This window comes from Rhinolophus sinicus, chromosome 9, assembly GCF_057876585.1.
Source record: "Rhinolophus sinicus isolate RSI-liver-muscle chromosome 9, RSI-T2T, whole genome shotgun sequence".
NCBI lineage: Eukaryota > Metazoa > Chordata > Mammalia > Chiroptera > Rhinolophidae > Rhinolophus > Rhinolophus sinicus.
In genome coordinates, this window is record NC_142509.1 from 29,978,721 (window position 1) to 30,003,673 (window position 24,953).

The 24,953-nt window shown below is 48.0% G+C and overlaps 1 protein-coding gene across 5 annotated transcripts in view; it reads left to right on the forward strand.

Annotated features, from left to right (window-relative positions):
* NOS1 (nitric oxide synthase 1) overlaps positions 1 to 24,953 on the forward strand; it is a 155,923-nt gene that overhangs the window by 54,209 nt on the left and 76,761 nt on the right. The window contains exon 1 of one of the 5 annotated variants that reach the window (XM_088800985.1): positions 3,183 to 3,406. The exons of 1 other annotated variant lie outside the window; for it this stretch is intronic. The gene's annotated coding sequence lies outside the window, so the exon portion shown is untranslated. Of the gene's footprint in view, positions 1 to 3,182; positions 3,407 to 3,636; positions 3,787 to 4,169; positions 4,521 to 24,953 lie in introns of those variants that run through there. 3 more of the 5 variants (XM_019753977.3, XM_088800988.1, XM_088800986.1) reach the window with 3 other exon arrangements.

Sequence of the window (24,953 nt, forward strand, 5' to 3'; positions counted from 1 at the left end):
CAATGTTCCCCTACCCTGGGGGAGCTGCCACATTGACACAGCTGCAGGGCCTGGCCAGCTGCACTCTGCCCGCTCCCTCCACCCTCTGCTGCCCAAGCCCTTCAAGTGTTTTCACTGCTGGGTGAATTCAGCAGATGCCTTTCGATCGCAGCCTATTAAATTAGCCCCTCTCTGCAGCCAAAAGAAGATAATTATGTTTTCATTAGCCCTGGATAATGTATTACCCCCTTGGTGGCAGCCACATCAGTGAACCTCCTTCTTCCCTGTCTTCCCTTTGGTTCTGTCAGGACACACACCTCCCACCCCCGCACCCCAAGAGGCCATCTCTCTGCTGCTTTGTGGAGGCTGGTTAGGGTCCAGGAGGCAAGGAGTGGGGAGAGGGGGAAGCCTTTATTCGGTTGGGAGAGGCCTTTTATCCACCTGCCATCCACACAGGGATGGAGGGTGAGGACCCGCGGGAAGATCCAAGAATAATTGTTATCGCGGTGCCCATTTATGGAGAGCTTGCTCTGCTGACCCCTGGATGTGTCTGTTCTGCTTGAATCCCAGAGAAGAGTGGCGTTATCAACATCTCCCCCTGAATACCAAGGGGTTCCTGGTGGAATCAGGTTAGAGTGAATGCCTCGGCAGCCTCGAAGGAGGAAAGAATTCATGAAGCAGTGTGCCCAGGAGCTTTTGGGGTGCCATCACTCTGCATAGTCCAAGTGACTATGAATCTCTGGCCTTTCAGCGCCAGCTGTGGAAGCCCTCTGGGGTCACAGCCCAGCACAAGCGCAGGGGGTCTCCCAAAGCCAGACACTCCCCTGCCACACTGAAAGACTGCTCTGAATCGTTACTTCCCCTCTTTCTCCACAAGGCAGTGGTGGGGAGGCAGGAAGAGCCCTGATTTGGGTTCATTTAGAACCGGAGTTCTAATCGCTGCTTTACCACCGATTAACTGGGTGACCTGGAGCAAGTCACTTTGCCTCTCAGAGCCTCTGCTTTCCCCTCTGTAAAATAGGAATGAGAAAAAAAATCATCTCTTGCCATTTTTATGATGATTCATTGAGATGTTCCTATAAAATGCTTGGTTCCAGGCTGGCAAAATGTTAAATGCTCAGTATAAGATTGCTATTATTCTGTCTACTACTACAATTGGTATTGCTACTAGTCTGCTATAGACCCCTATGGAAACAACCAGAGAAAGGAAAAAGAGCCTGTCTCCATCACCCCCACTCCTACCCTCTCGTTCTTTCTGCCCATCTTTTTCTCTCATACCTACACACAGGACCCTTTGTGTTGACCAGCTCCTACCCTGGGCTCAGAGGTCCTGTCTTCCCAAATCTCTACCTCAAGAGTTATGTCACCTGTACTGCTTTGCTCTCAGTTGCACCAGGACACCTGGTGGTGAGAACACAATTGGGGGAGTGGGGTTTCTCTCGCCCTCTCCCTGAACCCAGGCCAACTCTGCCTTCTGCAGGCACAGCCCAGTCTTGGCCCGGCCCCCACCATCTCACGGCTGCCCTTTTCCCTACCAACCACCCGTCTCCCCAATTTCAAAACAGCTGGTGCTCCAGGAGAAGAGGTGCCTCACCTTGGGCCTCTTCTGGCCTGAGCTGCACAGGGGCAGACATCGTCCGCTTTGAGCAGGTGAACCGTCAGCCCAGTGGAAGAGCAGCTTCCCTTCCCCCGCGGGCTTCCTGATTTTCCCCAGTTGCCATGGTAATTGAGGGGAGCAGGGTTCTGAGTCTGACACCACTGAAGCCCAGCGCTCAACTTTGAAATGGTTCAGGCAGGGGAAGCGCGGCCTAGGCGGGGAAGGACTCAGCGCCAGCCCCGCTGCCCTGGGATGCCCCACCCAGCCTTTATGTCACTGTTCTTATTCTCACCATCGTTACTATTATTTCTGGCTCCTGTTTACTAAGCATTTACTATGTGCCAGGCACTATGCCAAGAGCTTCACCAGTATCATCTGATTGTATGCATCTTCACAACGACGCCAGGCACGGTTCACCACTGGGGAAACTGAGGCTCTGGAACTTGCCCCATGTAGCACAGTGGGGAAGTGGCAGAGCCCACAGCCAAGAAGGAATTTCTCAAGTCTTCCTTCAGGCACGTTGAAGACAACACAGACCTCCATGCACCCCACCAGCTTACGCTTTAATCCTTCCTCCCTCCTCACCCCCTACACCCCTCTTCCTGCCCCCAAACGCACACCCCCTTCTCTCATGCTGGATGTGCACCACAGTCTGAAAAGCATTTATTAGTAACAAGGGGGCCGGTGGTTTCCTCTTTGCCTCTTCTCTGCATAGCTCCAGCCTGAGTGGGCTTGCTCCCCTTGGTGAGGCTGGGAAGGGGGACGATGAAGCCACTCAGAGCCGGTGCTGAGTGTGTGTGTGTGTGTGTGTGTGTGTGTGAGAGAGAGAGAGAGAGAGAGAGACTGAGAGACTGAGAGACTGAGAGACTGAATTCTCCTTTCCTTGATTTTCCCCATTCCCCCAAGAGTGTGTGAGCAGCAGCAAATGCAAAATCCTTTGCAATCTGCCCAGGAAAAGACAGCTTTTCAGACGGGTTTATATGGTTACCCATATGTTAGGGCCCCTAAGAAAGGAAGGAGAGCTTGATTCTCTGCCTCTTCCCCTCCCCCAGCCCAGCCTTTGGCATCTCCCTGCCCGCAGGTCTACCAGGCCACAGGTGAGCGCATCCCTTCCCTGATCCAAGCTCCCCATCTGTCCGGCCTAAGCGCTGACCCCAGGGAAGACCAGAGCAAGGCAACATTTGCAGGACTGGCTGCCAGTCCCGGGTCTGCCCACCCAAGAGCCAGGGCCGGAGTTCAGGCACAAGCTCCTGGGGCTCTTGGGGACTCCCAGCCCTGCCCAGCGTGGGAGGTTGTGCACCCCACTGTCCCATTAAGAAATGTTATCCCAACAGTGATGTGGAGACAGAAATAACCATCCCTGCCTCCCATGGGGCCCTCTCTGCCTAAGAAATCTGCCCTGTGGTTACTACATTCAGCACCCTCCAGGCTCCCAGAAACTGCCATGGGTGTGTGTGCGTGTGCGTGTGCGTGTGCGTGTGTGTGTGTGTGTGTGTGTGTGTGTGTTTCCTCATAGGGGAAAAAATGGAAATTAGGTTATATAAAAGATGTATGCTTTGGAGCCCAGAGCGGCTCTTTTAATGAGGGTTGCGACGTCTCCCTCCCCACACCCATAAACCAGCCGGGTTGGACGTCACCACTAATTCGTTTCAGCGATGATAGGATAAGGAGGGACATTAAGAAATAAATTCCCCCTCACGACCCTCGCTGAGCTCACGGCTCAGTCCCTACATATTTATGCCGCGTTTCCAGCCGCTGGGCGAGGAAGTACTTAGCGCCGCGGCTCCTCCGAGGGGCAGCCTGTCGGCCGGCAAGCTCCGGGTGGACGGGGTGAGCCAGGGGCGCGCGCAGGGCACCCGGCATTGCGCTGGGGAAGCCCGCAGCCTCCATCCCGAACTTGGGTTCGCTGGGGCGGAGGGAGGGGAGGGGACAGGGGAGGGTGGGGGCTAGGCGTGAGGGGGTGGGGAGGGATCAGAGAGGCACAAAGCCGAGGGGAAGGGGAAGGACTTGCGCCGCTCCTACCCGGCGGTGAGCGGGTGCGACTGCCGCCCTCCAGCCGCGCGGGTCGGAGGACCCAGAGGATTCGGAACCAGGGGGGAGGAGGAGGAGGAGGAGAAAGAGGAGGAAGAGGCGGGCAGGCGAGCGGACTAGCGGGCGGGCGGGTGCGCAACGCGAAGAGGCAGCCTCGGGTCTGCCCAGCTCGGTGACAGGTGAGTTCTCGGCCCAAGCGTCCCGCGTCCCCTCCCTGTCCCTTGGTGCTCTCCGCTCCGGTGCCAGCCCCCAGGGCGCGCGAGAGGCGCGGGGTTTGCCGCGTCCCAACTTGGTTCGGGCTGCCTCGTTCTCCTCCCCGCGGGCGGCCCCAGGCCCGGGGTTCCGGCCCTGGGGGTCGTCACGCCCACCCCACTCCAACTTTGCAGGAACCCGCGTCCCCCTCCAGCCACGACACAGCGCCGAGCCGCGCGCTGGCGGTAATGGCGGAACCTTTTGGCACCGCTTGCTACCCCCAGCGGACAGCCCGAGGCTGGGGGACACTGGTCCCTGGGGAATCGGTGCGCCTGCCCAACCTCAACTTTAAGCTCTCCTCCGTGCCCAGCTCTCCCGAGGTCTGGCACCTGTGAGCCCGCGTGAATGGTGGATTCTTTGGCATTGCTAGCCATCCTCGGCGGGGGGCCCGAGACTGGGCGGGCTCTGCTCCTGGGAACGTTGCTTATGCCCACTTCCAACTTTGCGAGGATCCTCACTGCGCTCCGGTGGTGACAGCAGGGCCGCCTGCACCTCTTCATCTGTCCGGATGGCATTGCTGTGCAAGAGCGCTGGTTTCCAGAACCTAGGAAAGTTGTGCCTTCCGCTAGAAATAGGCTCTAGGGCTCCCAGCGCGTCTTCCTGACGGGTGAGGGGCGCGCTTCACGGGGATTCGGAGCCAGACAGTGCACCACTGAGCGCGGTATGTTTGCTCCCAGGTGGCCAAGGGTTGGAGCAAGGTCCCCGTGAGATCCAACTTCCAGGGCCACCCAAGGGGCCCTTTGGGCCTGAGGGGGCGGATAAGGCTCTCCGGACTACGCCCTAGAGACCACAACGCTTGCCCCCACCCCCAGGGCACTGTGACCGGTGCGCTCGCGGCTCCGAGTGCTCGGACCGCGCTGTCTGAGGCGGACACTCAGAGGAGAGGTGTGCGCTGAGAAAGCGGTAGAAGCAGGAAACTTTCAAGTGATAACCCTAGGTTCTAGTCCTAGATTTACCCTTTACTTACTGTATGGCCTTAGGCAAATCCCTTTACCTCTCTAAGCCAAGCGTTCTCTTGTCTGGAAAATGAGGAACACAATGCGTACCTTTCTCGCGGTACTGTAGTGAGGACCTTAAAAAATCAGGAATGTGAATGTAAAGCCTAGGGCAAGCGCGCCATTCGCAGGAAACGTTGCTGGTATTTTATTATTTTAATGCTGTGGGACCAGACCTGGGAGATTGATGGTTCTGGGGTTCCTGCCCATGGGAACTGGGGGGCCGCCTCTGAGGGTCCCCAGGCGCTCACCTCCAGTGGGACCCAAGTTCCCTGGGAGGAAGACGCATATGTTTTCCCCCGGCAAATGAGACCCTTATAGCCCAGCTCAAACCAGGAGCTCAGGCCCCAGAAGAACGCACAAGGGGTAGGAAGAAGGGCCCCTCCCCTCCCCCCCGTGTCCCTCCGCAGAGGGGGAGTGCTGGCCAGCATGTGCAGGGGGCATCATCTGACCTCTTCCTCTGGTGGCCTAGGACCTTGGGATAAGGGAGGGAGGGGCTGGCCACTCAGACCCTCAGGGGAATGAAGGAACCCCCCCTCCCCTTTTCTTCCTCATTTCTCTAATCGGGGTTGGGCAAACACTGCGGGTTCACAAAGACACAAGGGAGCGTTGATTCTCCCCATTGTTATTTTGAACTTAAGCTAAAACAGGGATGGAACCTCGTGCTCCATCCCACAGGGGTGGCATCCATTCTCCTCTGCCCTCAAATGTCTCTGCACACAGACTTCAGAAGCCTTGGCAGGCCTCCGAAGGGAGACATTCTGACCCGCCATGCCCACCACCACCACCACCACCACCACCCCTGTTCTTTCCACCAGCCCAGACTCTGGAAGCCCAGAAGGGCGCACAGCGTTGTGCCATCTCCAAGGCACTGTCACACACAAGGTATTCCTGGACTATCCCAGGAATACTCCCCCAAACTCCTCCAGGTCACCAGTACAATGATCCAAACCCCATTTTGCAGATGCGGAAACTGAGGCAGGGCAAGCCAAGCAACTTGCCCATGGTCACCTAGCTAGTAACTGGAGACTCACCGGTCCTGGTTTTTGGCTCCTTAATTTGTGTGTGTGTGTGTGTGTGTGTGTGTGTGTGTGTGTGTGTGTGTGTGTAAGGGTGGGAAGGGGGGGCGGTTGCACATCTCTGTGCACATAAGCAGTCTGACATGTGCTCTTGCCATAGCACCACAGCCTCATTTCCTGATATATCTCTTCAGCCAGAGGCTACCCCAAGACTCAGAAGCATGACTGTGCCTCCAGAAATTGTGATTTCCCCAAAGTCTCAGACCATGTAGGGAAAGAGCAAGCAACACAGTAAAGAGATCTGGTAAGGATCTCTGCTTGAGGCTAAGGTTAGTTCATTCTATGGCTGTGTGACCTCTGGTTAGCACTTAACCTCTCTGAGCTTCTGTTCCATTATTTGCAAAATGAGAAGAGTGACTCCCACAAGGCGTTGTTTTGTGATAATGTATGTGAAACTTGTTCTGGAAACAATGGTTTTGTGCCAAGATTGGTGATTGTACAAGAAAGAGAACTCCAGAAGGAAGTCTTCCGTAGCAACCATTTGGGGCCAATAAGCGTGGATGTGGTTTCCAGACTAGCCTGTCCTTTGCTCTTCCTTCCTCTTATTCATTTTCCCCAAATGGCCAAAGCCACCACTCCATCCCAGTGTCAGTCTTCCATGGGGAAGAACCACACCAGGAAGGATATCTCACAGAGGCTGGGAGTGGTCTGCTGTTCCAGGGTCTCCGGATCCGAGCTTCCAGGAGCTGTCCAAGGTACCATCCAGACAGTTGTCCAAAAACTTCCCTGCTCTGGGGGTGCCGATTTCTAAGGATGCAGGAAGATTTGGGGGTCAGTTCACTTGCGTATTATGATTACACACAGGTTTGGCGGTGCTGCCTTCTGGGGTGTATGTTTTGGGGTGCCTTATGACAAGACTTGGCACGTTGCCTGTCACTCGGTGTCTGTCGGTCCGTGTGCAGTTTGGTGAGCCTTGCAACATGGTTGAGAGCAACAGGCAACTGTCTGTACCTGTTAGAACTGGGGCGTTTTCCTGTTCGAACCCGGATTGCACAGAAGTGAATTTCGTATTCCAGGACCAATTTTCATATGGCTTGTGTGAACAAAGGGACATACTCCCCACCGTGAGTCAGTTTGTGTGGGTTTGTGTGGTTAACCATACAAAGGCTGCAATGATGGCAGACATGACCGTTTTCCTCATTCTAATATACGCAGCATTGAGACATCGTCTAATCTAGGAAGTGCCAAACGTCAACCCAGTAGACCGTCAGCATCAGACTCCCCCAAGGTACTGCTTAGAAACAGAGAGATCCCACCTCAGATCTAACAAATCAGTGTCCCCAATGGAGATTGAAGTTCTGTAGTTTTCATGAGACTTCTCCAGGACATACTAATGCCCTAAGATCTTGTCCATCACCCTCATTTTACAGATGGAGAAACCGAGGCCCAGAAAAGGTATGTGACTTGCTGAAATTCACACAGCAAGTTGGGATAGAACCTCAGTGTCTTTGCCCAGTGCTCATATATGATAACGTCATGTTGGATTCAGTATTGAGAAGCCCTATAGATTCTGAACTTAAAGGACAATTAATTCTGTCTCTTTCCCAGTTGTTGTCATAGATTAAACAAACTGTTCAGAGAGACGGAGCCTTATTTCTCCTACCCTGACCTTGAGCACATCAGCTCGGAGTCCCCCCCACCACCACTGGTTGACCCATCAGTCCTTTCAGAGAGACAATCCCCTTTAAAAATGACTTATCTGGTACAACTTTGGGAACCAGGTGATCCTAGGAGCTAATAAACCCTGTCTAACTACTACTGGTTTCACCAAAGCCATTGGATTAAAGTCATTTCGACAGCTGAGTCAGTCCCCCACCCAACCTTTGCAAGTCCTGCGTTTGTTTGTGTCATTCCCATGCCTGTTCCTAGGAAAGGAGAATTATGAGCAGCATCCTGCAAGGCTGGAAAATTGAGTCCACTTGACTCTATTAAATGAAAATGATCTGTCAACAGAAAATGCCCCTAAGTCCCCAATAAAAGCCTAGCTAACAGGGTACAGCGGGCAGCGGATCGTGGCATAACCGTATTTAGTGATAAGCCAAAGCTGAGCAGCAGTTATGTGTGGTTCTGTGGCAGGCGTCAGCACATTTGTCAAATGTGTAATGATGAGTGTTAGATGGAAGGCCCAGGGCTGGGCCCCAAGGCCAGGTGCCCGGATTAAGGTGGTGTGAGCCCTGTTCTGACAAAGCCTGCTGTCTGGTCAGGCAGTGGGCACCAAACAAGCCCTGTATCAGGCGGGAAGGTTCTGCAAGAGAAGTAGAGGTGAAATGCTGCTGCAACACTTAGGATGGGTGCCTGGGGGTATCAGGGAAGACTTCTCAGAGGAAACGGCCTCTGAGCTTCCTGATCAGAGCCTTCTGAATTGTAGCACCCTCTTAGGGATAGGGCCTCCCGTGCCAAACTGGGTCAAGTGCAGCCAGGTTGAAAGGCAGAGCGTGGCAGTAAGAATCAAAAAGAGGACGTCATCTGGGGAAGCATCTGGCTCTAAGCACTTGTGGAATCTGTGATTCGGAATGTTTGTTAACCTCGCTGCATCTCAGGCATGTCGTCCATAAAATGGGGATTGTAACTACTGCGTGGGATTGTTAGGAGGATCCCGCAAGAGCATATATGTGTTTCTCTGGGGAGGGGACAGCATCAGGCCCGTCTGGATGATCAGAACAAAAGAAATGCAAAAAGGAGAGACCCCTTTAGTGAGCCAGCCCATGTGGCTCCTGCCCCTTCCACTCACCCAGCCCCAATCTTCTCTTCTGTGAAGTGAAGGAGTTGGAATTCAAGGGCGTCTCCATTCAGAAATCTGCAGGTATGTTCTCTTTCACTGGTACAGGTTTTGTGTTTTAGTTTGGTTTGGTTTGGTTGTTTGGGTTGTTGTTGCCTTTAGGTCACAGGCCTTTTCATTAAATATTGTTTCTGTCACTTGCCTAACGCATCAAGACAGTTCAGTTTACCACCCCAAGACTGTTTTCCCTCAAAGACTTGGTTAACCATAACGTTGTTTGCCTCACCCAAGATGAACATTTGCCCAATTTTTGTCCATCAGTTGAATTTGTGATTTCTGCTGACAGTTCCTGAAAGAAAGACTGCTCCGTTAGAGCCCTTTGCGGGAGCAGAGTTCCCGTGTCCATTCTGGGCTTTCCTCACCTCTGATTTGCATATTCTGTCACCTGGCATCATAAGATCACCTCTTCTCCGTTGGCATTCCCCAGCCAACACAGTCCTTCTTTTTGGCCATGCGAGAGATCCTTTGGGAGCCTTGAACTAAAGGCCCCCGAAAGCAATTCCTCAGATTTCCAGGGGTGTGCTGAAAAGTGTCCCAGCTTCTGCTGGAAACTTTGCCCACCAGCATTAGATAATACTCAGGAATCTCTTCTTTATGCAAAACCTGACGGTGAAATTGCTACCGTGGAGATTAAAACGGTGGGCCTTTCTGGAACCTGTTTCCAAGGTAGAAACGAAGAAGGGAGCTTGTAAACTCAAAAAGCTTGCCCAACCTCAGATAATATAGGTGAGCAGCCAGTGCTTCTCAGCTAGAGGATTTCATGTCATCAGCAAGAGTCAGGAAAGCCTCTTTTTCATCTAACAACAAGCCCTGACTCCCAGCTCTGTGCCACAGGCTTGGAGCATAGAGAAATGGGAGATACCATCCCTGCCCTCAAGGACTCCTGGTATCTGAGAAAGTGGTCAACTTGCCAGTAACGGCACTGCAGTGGGGCAGGGGAGCTGATCAGTCCATTCTCTTCGGCTGTGAGGAGAGCTATGTAGCTCACATTGTGCTGTATTTCATTCCAGGAATTTTAAGCATAAAGATATAACCGACAGGGATAAATCAGAATAATACTCGATAGCAACTGACATATTTTGGGCATATTTTTCCCTTTGATTTTTGAAGGAGTCTCTCAGCTCCAAAATATTCAATAAGGAAAATGAAAACCAATTACATTCGTGTACCAGAATTCAGGTAATGAAAAGAGTCAATAATATCTATGCGCTCGTTTCTTAAGATAAGTCTTAGCTGGAAAGACCTTCACTTGTCATTTCTCTCCTAATGTGGTAGTCACTGAAAGGAAATTCCTTTATTTGTCACAACGCATGGGGTAAAATAATGAAACCGGATGGCTTTTTTTTTTTTTTTTTTGCCTTGATATTTTTATTGTTTTTGATTATTTCTTAGCAAACATGCAAAACCCCTACGTGTAGATAAATGTTTCCTGAACTGCTGCCCTCTGTGCCCAGGATTTCTTGGGGGTACCTCCTTCAAAACTTGTCTTCAGAAAGTATGATATTTCTTTCTGCATCTCCCTACTGGTGATACCGTTTGGGGGCTTTTCAGGGTGTATGTGCATTTCAGAAACAGCAAGATGTCATCATCAGGAGCCACATTTTGTGGTTAAAAAGGGTGATGACATTGGACGAAATCACGTGGAGGTTGAGTTTGGGGGAGGGGTCTTTTTCAAAACAACATGGTGTGATCAGACTGGATTTCTTGTCTGGTCCCAAACTGGTGTCTAAGTGAAGCCGTATACCCTGTCCACTTCATCTTAGACTCTGTTGATAGGAACCAGCTCCCATAAAGCCAAAAGTCTTCCTGCTCAAGAACCCCTTGATAGCCAATTTCTGGGTAGTAGACTGACTTCTCTCTTCTAGGCGGTGGGGATTAGATTTACTACTAAGGTTACCATTGTTTAAAAAAAAAAAAAAAAAAAAAAAAAAAAAAAAAACCTTAACTGGATATTTGGTGAAATTTTGCAAGTATAGTTCATTTTCTTCGGTGCAATAATGATACTGTGGGTTTTATGGGAGACTGTCTTTATTCTTAGGCTATGCATGCTTAAGAATTTAGGGCTGAAGCATCTTATTTTCAAATTGGATGATGGATCAATGGATGATGGAAGGATGGATTAATCAATCGATAGATAGATACAACAGACAGACAAGGCAAATATGGCAAATGCTAATAGTCATTAAATCTACTTGAAAGTTTATGGGTGTTGTACTAGTCTTTTAGATTTTCTCTGTTTAAATATTTCATAATAAAAAGTTGGGTGTCAGGAATAGCTTTAGTTAGACTTTCCTCTGTGTCAAATTTTCTCACGTTTCTTAGGAGAATAATATTCAGCCTTCTCATCTCTATCCCCCCTCTCCACACACACACACACACACACACACACACACACACACACACACACTCACAAGCACCTCTTTTCCTGGAAGAAATAATCTTGCAGTTCTGCAGAGTGTCACTGTTTTCCATGGCAGCCTTTCTTTACATTTTTCCCTCAGCATTTTAATTAGAGCTGTGAGTCACGGTGCTTTATGAAGGCTGGTGACAATGTCATTTACGGCTATTTAGCATCCCAATTGAGCCCTCTTCCGTGGTGCATTACATCAGGGGCACTGAGCAACGAGCAGGCGACAGTTCCGTCTGTCAGTGGCAGAACAAGCTCTGGGTCTCTGGAGGAGTTGAGAAATGAGCTGAGGTTCATCCCTGGAATATCATCCCAGGTTGCCTTTCCCGCTGCTGGCTGTACCGCCTTGGCATGCCTGAATGCATTTGAGCTCCAAAGAGTGATTCAGAGCTGCGGCTTTGACATTCTTTTTGGGGTCGGCAAGCTTTTCTCCCGGACACAGGGGACTGCCTTGCCAGGACATTGGCTCTTGGATGTATTAAACCCCTCTAGATGGGAGGCGGTGGGGAGGAGGCAGGATTCTGGAGCCCATCTAAGCTGGGTTCAAATTCAGCCACTGCCACTTATTCAGCCCTGTAACCTGGGGCGAGTTATTGAATCATCACTTTAAACCTCCTCTTCTGTAAACATGGGGATGATGCCACTTCACTGGGTTATTGGGACCATAAAGTTCTGCTGCATGTCAGGTGCTCCGATGAAGAGGACTATTCGAATAACCCCACTTAAACACGCTCTACACCCTTGACCATTAGGGCTGCTTCTGACTGTCTTCATCTCTAGACCCCAGGTGCACCGGGGATGACTTGTCAGTCAAGGTCCAACTAGGAAACAGAAGGCCCCTGCCGCTGGGATGTCCAAGATATTATAATTTAATGAAAGAATTACTTAAGGACACAGTTTAAGGCAGCAACAAGGGAGGGTGACATGTCCAGGCATTAGCAAGAGGGGGAGTCAGGACCACACAGGGCCTGCTAAAGCCGGGGAGGGAATAGTAGGGCTGAAGGCCTTTAGGCCAAGGAATGGCTGGGCGGCTGGAACCTCCCAGCAGAAGCTATGCTCAGAGAGGAATGCAGACCTCTCCAGAGCACAGCAGGCAGGCAGGAGGGAGCTGAGGAAGGAGGAGCAGCCTCTCCTCCCGGCTTCCATCTCCTGGGTGCCTCCCATTGGCCACACCCAGTCAGAAGCCAGAGGGCAAGGAACCCATTGATATCCAGAAAGCTCAGCCTCCTCCTGGGGCGCAGATAAATTTGGAGAAGGGTGGAGCATGGATCTGGGCGAAGAGGATGGAGAACCAACAGCACAGTTGGGGAAAAAGAGGAAGCGCTCTCTAATAATCCTCAATAAAACCAAACCCAATTCATCAGCTCTGAGCGGAAAGACACTTCCCCGATCTGGGATGTGCTGGAGTGTCTCCAGTTTTCTGTAGGATCCTCATGGAAGCCTCAGCACAAATCAGGCATTTTCTTTCATTTCAAACACTGAAATTCATCCCCCAGGTACTGTGAGGAAATGGGACGGGGCATTATAACATAAAATAAACTGTTGCCGAGGCATTGCGACTTAACCAGCAAATTGTAGGATAAATAAAGCGCTCAGTCTATTGAGCGGGTAAGGCTTCTTGAATAAGCTGCTGAAATAGAGTTGGTGTTCTGTCAACAAGTAACCAGTATAGTGTCTATTTTGAATGTCCACTCTGTGTTGTTCTGAGCACAGATCTCGGGGCAATGGCCAGCTGTGTCATGCTTGGCGGGCACATGTCTTGTGAAAGGAGAAGTTCTTGGATGCCAAAGCAAGGCATCCTAGTGGTGGTTTCCCAGGGACCCTGGACTTGTATTGCTGACCTTCAAGGACACTAGTGGATTAAACTGGGAGGAACTTGCATGGTGAAAGCAGCTTGATGTTGTGGAAAGAACACGGGAGTGGGAGCTGAGAGTCACGTGTGGCTCCAGCAATGATAATGACACAAGCCAACATCCTTTTTGCACTTGCTAAGAGCCTGGTACAGTGTTAAGTGCTGGGCTCACATAAGCACAGGTTTCCCAAAATGTGGTAGACCCTCCACGGGTGACACGCATTTTCTTTTATTGAGGTCAAATTCGCATAACATAAAATTTATTATTTTAAAGCGTAGCATTCATTTAGTACACCCACAATGTTTTGCAACCATCATCTGTATCTAGTTCCAAAACATTTCCATCACCCTAATAGGAAACTCCCTACCCATTAAGAATTGAACACACGTGTTTAAACAAAAACTTGTCCATGCGTGTTCCCAACAGTACTATTCACTATAGTTGAAAGGTGGAAACAACCCAAATGTCCATCACCAGATGGATGGATAAACAAAATGTGGGCCATCCATACAATGGAATAGTATTCCGCCAGAAAAAGGAATGCAGTTCTGAGCCATGCTACAACATGGATGAGCCTGGAAGACATTGTGCTCTGTGAAAGAAACCAGACGCAAAAGGCCATGTTGTGTAGGGTTCCGCTTGTATGAAATACCTGGAACAGGCAAATCCAAAGAGACAAAAGCTAATGAGCGCTTGCCAGGTGCTGAAGGGAGGGGGCAACAGCGAAAGACTGCTTAATTGGTACCCATTTAAAAAACGTTTTATTTTGCAATAATTTCAGACTGAGAGAAAAGTTGCAAAACAGTGCAGCAAGTTTCTTTACACCCCTTTTTCCGCATCCCCTAATGTAAGCATAATTCCTAGCTGTAGTACAGTTACCAATAACAGGAGATTGACAGTGACATACTATGTATTAACTAAACTACAGACCTTATTTGAATTTCATCACTCTTTCCGCTAATGAACTTTCTGTTCCAGGGTCTTCTCCGGGATCCCACACCACTTTTAGTGCTTATTTCTCCTTAGTCTCCTCCAATCTGTGACAGTTTGTGAATCTCTCCTCGCCTCTCATGGGTCTGACACTTTCCAAGATTACTAGATGGTTGTTTCGTAGAATGTCCCTCAATTTGAGTTTGTTAAATGTTTACTCGTGATTGCAATGAGTTGGTTAAAATTTACTCATTAAACATTTGTTTTGCTAGATAATAGAACCTTCGTACTATGGCACCTTCATACTATGATTTCATAGATATTATCATTCCTTACAGTGAGGTTGTAGTAAGTATTCAAGGTATGAAGTGAGTCGACTTGAAGGGGAAATTGTAAATAAATAATTGCACCAGAGAGACACAGATATGACACAAAGATACAAAGGTAGTAAAACCAGTGGGGGAAATATGACATTATTTCATGTAATCCTCACAAGAGCCCTGCAAAGTGGATACTGTGATTATTAACAATTTTACAGATGAGGGAATAGAAGCCAAAGCCACACAGTCGGTAAATGGCAGAGTCAGGATTTGAACCCGGGACCTACAATCTTAACCATGACATTCCCTCAGAAGCCTTCCTTCCCACCTCTGTGATGTTATTTCGGGGGCAATTTGCAGAGCTCTGTTAGGTAAGGCTGAATCGGGTGGGAGAAGGGCTGTCTCCTAGATGCATACCAGGAACGCTGATGAGCCAGGAATGAAAGGCCCAGCCAGGTTGGGTAATAACCCCAAGGCACAGGCACTAAGCACAACAGGTGGGACGTGGGACTGTGTGCTCCCTCTGGAGGGAGGGAGGAGGCTGGTTTCCATTCAGCTATTGTTGGAATGAGTAGGTGCAGACTGGTTTGATATCAAAAGAAAAAGCTCTGTTTAGAGAGAAAGGTGTCACTCCAGGAAGGGTTTCTGTAAACACACTGAGGTGAGAGAAGAAGCTGATATGGAGTGAAGGATGACTAAGGTGTGAAAGGCTGCACCCTTCTCAGCAGATTTACCCCAGGGGAAATGAGGGCAGGACAAGCATGAGCCCCAGGACACAAGCTAGGACAGATGCAGGGAGCTCTCAGGAAGGTGGGGACCTGGATTAACCCGGGGCACCTATGAGGTCAGACAATTAAGTTCAGAACTCATCCTAGAAAAAGTGCTACATATGTCATTGCTGAATATCACTACGGTCACCTTCCAAGTACTCCCCTTGGGAAGCTGTGCACCGACACCAGCACCTAGTCCACCCTTCAAATCCATTTTGGAACTCTTTCTGGAATGGCCATCAGAGCTGTCATCGTATTACCCTTGATGTCCTGAATGTCATCAAAATGTCTTCCTTTCAATATTTCCTTTATCTTCGAGTAAAGAAAGAAGTCATTGGGGGCCAGATCAGGTAAATAGGGAGGGTTTTCCAATACAGTTATTTGTTTACTGGCTAAAAACTCCCTCACAGACAGTGCCGTGTGAGCTGGTGCATTGTTGTGATGCAATAACCATGAATTGTTGGCAAAAAGTTCAGGTCGTCTAACTTTTTCATGCAGCCTTTTTAGCACCACCAAATAGTAAACTTGGTTCACTGTTTGTCCAGTTGGTACAAATTCATAATGAATAATCCCTCTGATATCAAAAAAGGTGAGCAACAGCGTTGCAACAAGTTCGCGAACTTAATTGTCTGACCTTCGTATGACAGGACCCAAATCACTGAGCACATCTGTCCCTTTATTGAACATCTTCTAAGGATGACCATCCTTGCTTCCCTTTAAAACTCACTATCCAGCAGGGGCCCCACAATCAGATAAATACCCACAGGGTCCTGGCAAGAAACAGATGAGTGAGAGGGTTCCCCTGGGGGCCCCGGGGGAGTGGGCGAGCTCATGCCCTATCATATGGGGCCCTAACATTCAGGAAGGCAGACCCAACACCTTCCAATGTTCCAGAACCCCAGAAACTTGTATTTCATGTGACACTTCTAGTTTTTAACTGTGTTAACCAAATGAAAGTCATCTGTATGCCTATGGGTGTTGTTTGTAGAATCTGAGCAGAACCTTTTGGAAACAAGCAATAACTTGGGTCTGAAGCACTTTTGGGCACAATAGTTTATAGTTTGGGTTGAAACTGAAATTTCATTTGAAATTGCCATTTTTGTAAGTCACAAAATAGTTGAATATCTGCAATTTTGCACGATGCAACCTGAATATTATTACACTCCCTAGACTGAAGTGTTCTGCTTGAAGGATCGTGGGACTGCAAAAAAGTAACGCAGGCATGCGAGGCAGACTGGTTTCTCGAACTATGATACACACACCAATCATCTGGGGATCTTCACAAAATGCAGAGTCTGATGCATAGGTCTGGAGTGGGGCCTAATACTGCATTTCTAAGCAACTCTCAGGGGCATTAGAACAAGGCATTAGACCATGTCCATCACGGGTCATTTTACAAATTCCGTTGCGACACCCTCTTTTGCTCTCTGTTTTCTGAATCCAAGTTGTTGTTACCCAAGTGTGTGAAGACTCCGTCATTCATTATTTCATCTGTAATGGGACATGTTATCACTTCGCTGCCACCGCTTGGCAGGAAGGGAACTGATACCAGCCCTGCCTTCCTGCATGGCGCCACCCACTGGGATGGTGCTCTAACTGGGGCATCGTTCAATAGCTGTAGACTTGGCGATTGAGACTCTGATTTATTGAGCACCTACTGTGTGCCTAGCACTTTGCTGTACTGAGGGTACAACCGCAAACCAAGGAACCATGGTCTTTGTCATCAAGGAGCGTATAGCCTCATAGTTCGTTAGGATGACCCGCTTTTGGAACAAAGTAGTTGCTCAAAAGCTGAATAAATGAAGGCGTTGTGGCAGGGATCTCTCATACTATGATCCTTCTTTGATTTTTTAATTTTAAAAATGACATTACCACTTATGGCTTCCTTCAGCAACCCTAGGTAAACGTACTCAGCGTTTTATCCTAATTATGAAATTGATCTTTTAAACCTTTATCCTGATAAGCAACTAGTATGGGGTCTGTGGATCCCTACAGATACTGGAAAATCCTGGAATTGTGTGCACAACTTTGTGACACTTTGCCCCCTTCCTCCACCTGTCATAGTATTCTCAGACCCTCTGTTGTCAATCCTAGAGAGACAGATAATAATTGGGGGTGGTTCACCAGGAAGGAAGGACTGAGGAGGTAACTTGACGCCTTGGGCTTATTTTGAATAATCAAGAAACAGTATAACTAGATAGAAAGGGCACCTACTGAAAAAGCTACAGCTCACATCCTGAGTGTAGCATTACTGTTGAATGTAGGACCCTGAGTAAATATCCTAATTTCATGGGGGAGCCAATGAAACATGAGCATGTAACTGAGTTTGAGAAGAAATCATGCAAGAGACCGGAATCCTAGTTCTGACTCTGTCTCTGAGAACCTTCAGCAAATCCTTCCCCATCTATGAGCCTCAAACGCCTTATCTGTAAAACGTAGAGTTGACCGAGTAACTTCCACTCTTGCTTCCTGGGTCATGAAGTGCGTGGAAAACCATATTAATGCTATGGTTTGTCTCTCCATGGGTACTTTTGGTGCCCAATTCCAGGATTTTCAGGCACCCCTGAGCCCTGTTGGGGGTCCATAGACGCCATATTATGAACCATTGGAATAGAAAACCCCTATGATCTCTTTCAACTTCCAGTGACAAAAATCGTAGGTGGTGATGAGGCCAACTGAAATAAAAACTCACAGCGGTACTTTGAAGGGATAAAAGCAAAGACTTTGAGCTGTCATTATTGATGGGTTATATGATTATCTACTCAAAAATCTGAGAGTGAAAACTATTGCTAAATGTACCGTTTAGGAAGGTGTTTAATAAAAGCAAAGGTTTGAGTTCCAACAAACTTGGTTTGAATCCCGATCAGTGACTCTCGCTGGGTAAATATCGACGACTTAATTAACCTCTTTGAGCCTCCGTTTCAACCTCTATTAAGTGGGAATAGTAAGATCGTGTCTGTCATCTGGTGGTTGTAAGAATGAAATTAGATAATTTACTAATGCACTTACATATAAAAATGCTCAAAATATTAGGTCGAACTGTCGGAGACAGGTGAGTTTGATCCTCTGCCTAACTGCTGATGTCACAACGTTCAAGCTAATACAATTCAATAAAAGATATCGCTGTGGGTAGCTGATCATTTACTCAGTAAATATTTATTTTGTACTTACTAGGTGCTAACATATGCTGACATATGGCAACTGCAAATGCATGTATCCAAACTCAGAATCTTGATTGTTCACTCAAGTTTAACCACTTATATTTATTGTTATTACTGATATATCTGACATATGTGGAGTTATTCCTGCCATTGTCGCTTGCGTTTTCTATGTAATATGTTCTCCCTTTTCTGATATTCATTGGCAACTGAGTCAGGCCTATGTGGATTCTGTGATCTGTTTACAGGGAATTTGCAAGTTAAGGGAACAGATATTATCACTGCTCCTTTACAATCACCATTCTTCTTTTTCCTTCCATGAGCACCTTTTGCCACCCTCTTGACCCAGCTTCCCTGCACTGGGGGCACCCAAGGATGCCAGACGTGAGAGGAGAAACTTGGTTGAGTCTCAATTTAATACAAAGCTGTAATTTGGAAGGTGCTGTTCTTGATGTCCTCCTAAAAATAAAGACTGAACATTACCACGACAGTTGACATTTACAGTTTACAAAGAAGTATTCTTCACAGCATCCATCTTACGTAATGTTCACAGAAACCCTGGGAAGTAGTTGTTTTTACTTTTTCAGTTTCACAGAAGGAAATTGAGATTCAAAATGTTAAATGACTTTCCCAAGATCAAATGACCAGTATATGGCACAGCTGGGAAATAAGTCAAATCAAGGGTATTTTCCATGATCCCCTCTTAATTCTCGAAATTGTAGAAAGAAATAATGACATAAAGAAATGTTGACGCTTGCAACATGTTAGACCACAGTTAAATTAATTAGGAAAGATAATTCTATCAGATGAGTTTCATTTCTTCTTATCTTTTCTTTCACCCCGTTTTTACCCACCCTCACAGTTTGTCTCTTTGTGGAAGCCAGAAGCTGGAAAGCCACTGTGGACAGCCCCCCCTCCCTTACCCTCTCCATCCAATCAGTCACCAACTCTTGTTGACTCCACCTCCTAAATATCGCTTCCATCTACCAACTTCCCTCCTTTCTCCCTTTCAGTACCCTCACCCTCACCAGCATCATCTCTCATCTCTGGCCAGCAGCCTTCTAAGTGGATTCCTCATGCCACCTTTCCCCAAAAATAAGACCTCGTCAGACAATCAGCTCTCATGCATCTTTTGGAGCAAAAATTAATGTAATACCCAGTCTTATATTTTTGCCACTGAGAGGTCTGTAGATGGAAGAAATGTAAGAATCTTAGTTCCAAACCCTTGAATTTTCTGTCTATATAGTGGATATCATGCTCTACAGCCGGCTGAACTAGCTCATAAAAATGAGCTTTGCAAAATGAAGATGAAATGAAGTCTCCATAATTCCCCAGATCCAACATAGAGAAGCCGGCCCTGTAGCTCTGACCCATGAACCCCCCCACCCTACCCCAGGGGTGTTGACTCACCACCAAGTTTTTGGTCTTGCGTTTGTGGCTGCCTCTCTTGAGTTCCATGCTCCAACATACCAAATTCTGCTCTTTTGGTGTTCCAAATATACAATACACAAAAAGAATATACAATAAAAAGGACGCCTTCCTCCCATCCAACCCCTAGCCTCCCAGTCCCCTTTCCCAGAAGCAACCCCGGGTACCAGTATCTTGGAATGTTTTCCCAGAGATGTTCAAAGCATCTCCACGCTTCTGTGGAAGTATGGATAAGTTACAGAGGGTGAATATAGAAATATATTTCTCTCTTAGTGTTCTTCACCTTGCTTTTTAAATTCAGTAATGTGTCTAGAAGATCATTCCCCATTGATCCTTTGAGATCTAATCCCCCCTTACTTAATACCCGCTTAGGATTCCATTGTATGGATGTGGTACTCCCCTACGATGATAGATACTCAGATTTTCCCAGTCTCTTGATTTTCTGAGCAACACTGCAAGGAAGAGTTGTGTGTACTCGTATATGTTTAAGGGTGTTCCTTCCAGTTTATCTGCAGGAGAAAGTCCTAAAAGTTGAATGGCCAGGCCAAAGATCTGTGTATTTTAAATTTGGGGGTAGATATTGTCAAACCGCCAAAGAGATGGTACAAAGTGGCAATGTAAGAGAACGTGGGTTTCCCAAACCCTCAGCGACAGGATATACTGTCAAGCTTTAATCGTTAATCCTCACGCCCCTAACTCGATGCCCGTTCCTGCCGTGAGGTATGGATGTCAGATCTGGGAAGATCAGAGTCATCACAGGCAAAATGTAGCCACGAAATGGGGAATGACGTGGCTGGGGAGACCCCACGGAGCCAGGGTGCTCTTGTCTCTGGGATCCCCAAGACACAGAATGCCAACTTAACCCCTGCTTTGCAGAGGTTGGCAGGTTTGTAGCTATGCTTTGCTGGCGTGGGAGAAAGCACGTCAGCTTGATTCCCAGTGGTGTTCTCTCTGGGGAAAAGACTACAAATTAGCTGTTCAGGAGATGTAAGAAAGTTCATTGTTTTGTTGTGTGTGTTTTGCTTTTTTTTAAAGTGCATTTGGGTTCTGGTTTTGGTCTTTTGTTTGCATCAGGGGTGGCAGTATTTTGCTTTGATTTTTTTAAACATGGAGGGCGTGAATTTGTTTTTAAGTGAGATTGAAGGGAGATAGGAGCCAGGGCTGTAACTCCATCAGAGATTTTGTGGGTTCGTGAACTGAAAACACTTGAGTGTTCGCAGGCTGGGTGTTGTTTTCTAATATTGTTCATTTAAAAGGTAAGACACATGTGCTAAAAATAATTCAAATGGTATTCAAATAGGAAAAAAAGATAGTGCTTCCTCCTACTTCTGACATCCAGTATTCCTCGTAAGATACAACCAGCAATATTCATTCTTCCAGAAGGTTCTCTGCATTTATGCATGCAGGATTTACATGTTTGCGCCTTTCTTTTTTCACCTAAAGGTATAGCATTTCCTACTTGTAAATAGGGATCTGCCTTATTCTTTTTAAGGAAACATTCATTGCACAGATGGTTTAGATTTCCAATGACGCTCTGACAGCAAGATGTTTGTTACTGGACTGTTAGCCCAGGTGACACCCTACTGTTAGCTCTCTTCACAGGGTCCTAGGTGGATTTACTCTCCATTCTACTCCCATCAGGCTTATTCCAAACGGTCAACCTCAAACCTCCAAAAATTGTGAGATGTTTGCTCACCCTCTAGGTCATTTTTCTGGTTTCTTTAGAAAGAAGTGACTTTTGCCTAGCTAAGTTATCAGTAGCTTCTTGAAGGGACCTAAGGGACAGTGGGATACAGGAAAGAGCCTTGGTCCAAGAGCTGACTCTAGAGTCAGACTCCAGACCTGCACTGCCCAGTGGCAATACAATGTAAGCCACCCATGTGACCTTTAGCTGTATAGTGGTTGCATTCAAATAGTAAAAAGCAACAGGTAAAATGAATTTTCATAACGATTGTGCTTAACCCAATATATCTAAAATATTCTCAGTTCAACACGTGGAAGATGATTGAGCTATTTTATTTTCTGTTTTTCCTACTAGTCTTTGAAGCCCGATGTGCATTTTACTCATACAACACATCTCAATGCAACCAGCCACAGCTCAGGAGTCCAACGGCCATATGTGGTCAATGGCTGCCCTATTCGACAGCCTAGCTGTAGACTCCCCCCCAAAACTGTCTCTGATGCCTAACGTCCTCTGGTCTTCAGTGCTAAAAATGGAAAGCCATGGTCAAACCAGAAAAAGCAGGTCTCGCTGCTGCAGCTTAATTTCCACATCTGTAAAATGGGGGCAATGGAACGTGACCTTGGTCAGGGTGAGGATGAAGAATATGGCAGCAGAGGAGGAAAAGGAAGGAGGCGTGGTTTTCTGGGATTATTATTAGGCTCGACCCTGGTGAGTACGCAGAATCACTCAGACACAAGGCTGCCTCCTCGGCATATTCTCTGAACTCTAGTCACCTTGTCTGTTTGTTAAGTAAAAACAGCTCTTCCTTCATCTGACACCCATGCAGAGGGCTCAGCACCATGGTTAGCACACAGTAAACTCTCAATCGCTCACAAACTGCTGCTGCTACCAATGCTCGGGTTGTAGAAATGCAGCCCAAGGTCACACTGCGAGATGGTAGTAGCAGACGCTGCCCTATTTTGCCTCCCTCCTTCTCGCTGGCAGTCGGCCCCGAAAGTCAGCCACTGATTTCCTCGCAGCAAGGTAACTGAAATAAATACAGTGAAACCATGGAACTACTCGAATGAGGCCCGTATCCAAGTATTATTTCCATGGTATGTAATCTAGCGTGTATGCACATGTGATTTATTTTAAATCGCATCTCCAAAGGGCGGAGGCTGGGTTATAGTCAATGCCCTGTATGGGGACTAGCAAGAGATTCCTCGGTGTGGTTTCAAGCAAAGGGCCCCCTTCTAGGTCGCACATGAAGTACCTTTGGCCTGTGATGGAGTAGAATGTGCACTGAATTAAAAGCCAGGAAACACGGATCATTACATGTTATATAACAATAACAGGAAATCATTTTTTTTCTGAGCATTGGCCCTGTGACATTGCTGAGCACCTTGCATTCATTGTTTTATTTAATATCCCAGTTACCCAGGGAGGTGGTAATTACTTAATGACCCCGTTTTACAGATGAGAAAACTGAGGTTCAGAGGAAATAAAGAGTTCACCTAGAAACACATGGAAAGGGCCTTAAGACTCTTCCCTGTGGCAGATGGTGGCCAGCTGTCCTGTTTGGCCCAGGACTGAGGGGCCTGCTGGACACCAGACATTTGCAAGCTGGGATAAGTGGCTCGCCCTATAGCAGCACAACTTATTCATCTGTGAAATGGGGATAATCAAACCTGACACTGATCAGGGTGAGAATAAAAGTATGGCAGCTGAGGAGGTTGTGCTTTGGGGAGGAAAAGGAGGGAGGCCTAGTGTTGTGGGGTTATTATCAGGGTTAGGATTGACCATGGTGAGTGCTCAGAAGCCAGTTGCTTAGACCCAGGGCTTGCATATTCTCTCTCTCTCTCTCTCTCCCTCCCTCTCTCTCTCTCCAGACACTGACTATCCCTGCCTCTCCCAAGCCCAGCCTCATTCCAATTCCTTCCAAAGATCAAGTTGCCTTTCTAGACCAAAGTCTGAGAAACAGCACCCCAGTTTCCTAAGCATCAGCTAACAGCCCCCTCTAATTTCGAAAGCAGCTGAGAAAGAGTCAAGGCTGAGAGTGGCTGGGCAGGTTCGTGGATTCTTTTACTTCTTTTTTCTTAAACCAAGCCCAGCCTCTGTCGTGTGGTAAGGTCTGGCCCAAGCCAATATGTGGAAGGAGAGGGCTTGGGGGCCTCATCTCTTCAAGAGCTCACCCTCAAGTCCCTTCTTTAATTAAAGAGACCACAGCTCAGTGCCAAACTTGGACACTCAAGAGTGATCTGCAGGTCCCAGCTGTCTCTGTCTCCAACTAAACAACGAACAGCCTGGGTTTGGTACCAGGAAGAGATGGGGTTTGGGGAGAGTCAAGGAAGCCAGGGGAGCAGGGTGGACCAATCTTCTCCCCAGGGAGGAAGGGCACAGTGGTTCTGGATGGTTTTCTCTGCAAACCAGAACCCCAGCATAAAGACGCTGACAGATACTCGGTCGACACATGGGCTGCACACGCTCACGCACACAGCAGAGAAATGACACAGCACAAGGGCGTTGCATGAATACACAGAGAGAAACACACACGCACACACACAGCAACACCAGATGGAGAACGCAGCCCAGGCTGGGCCTGGGTAGTCATTATTCCCTCACCCACACGGGACTGGCAGAGTTACGTAAGGCAAGCTGCAAAAGGGGAGGCTGAACTTGCTAACCACCCCACCCCGGGGATCCAGGAAGGGGCACCTCCTTCTCGTGGGGGTGTCTGCACCCATCTCCTGATCTCAGAGACATCCGGAGCTTGTCAGCTGCCTCAGCCCTGGGGTGACCCTGGGAAGCCACTAAAAGGGAAACGAGGGAGTGTCACTTCGTTAGTAGTGGCAGATGGGAGCTCCCTCACTGTGCTGGTGAAGATGCCTGTGGAAGGGGGTGCAGAGATAGAGATGGAACTGGGGATAAGGAAAGAGATGGAGGGGTTCTCTGCTACGCCCATGTGCCCCCCACCCCACCTACAATTACAGATCACCTGCCCTAACTCAGACACAGAAGACACACATTACTGCCTGCTGTGTATGTATCACAGTTGCACACACGTCACCTGGGGCACAGCATCCAGCTGGGCCCCCTGTTGGCCTTTGGTACCCCAACCACACCTCATTTCCCCGAGCCTGGGGGAGCTGGTGGGAGTTGCAAAAATAGCTAGAATATACATTTTTAAAAACTAGAGTATACGTTTAGAAGCTCAGGCTCAAGAGTGGGGCCAACCTAAGTTCAAATCCTCTCTCTGCCCTCATTCTGTACATGACCTTGGACAAGTCACTGACCCTTCCCAAGCTTTGGTCTTCTCATGTGTTAAAGGGCTACGGTGTGTATCAAAGGAGGGGGTCCGTGCTCAGTAAGCATCCACTATGTTTAGTCTTTGGGGATTTTTTCTTCTTCATTCAACAAATCCTCATTGAACACCTGCTACCTGCTTATGTTCACCTCAGGGTACACAGTCCACTTTTCCTAATGTTTCTCCATTAGGGTTTCAGATGGTCTGCGGCGTACATATGTCTTCCACAGTTTCATGTGGACCCATGTCTTTGGTATTTATTATACCCAGATTGGTTTTAATGGTTTCTAATGTGGCCAAGTCCATCCTTTTGAACCTGGAACAAGCTAATAATTACAAAAGTGGTCCTAACGGCCAATGGACATCTTTTGTAGGCAGTTCCATGGATGGCAGCGTCATTCCCCTTCC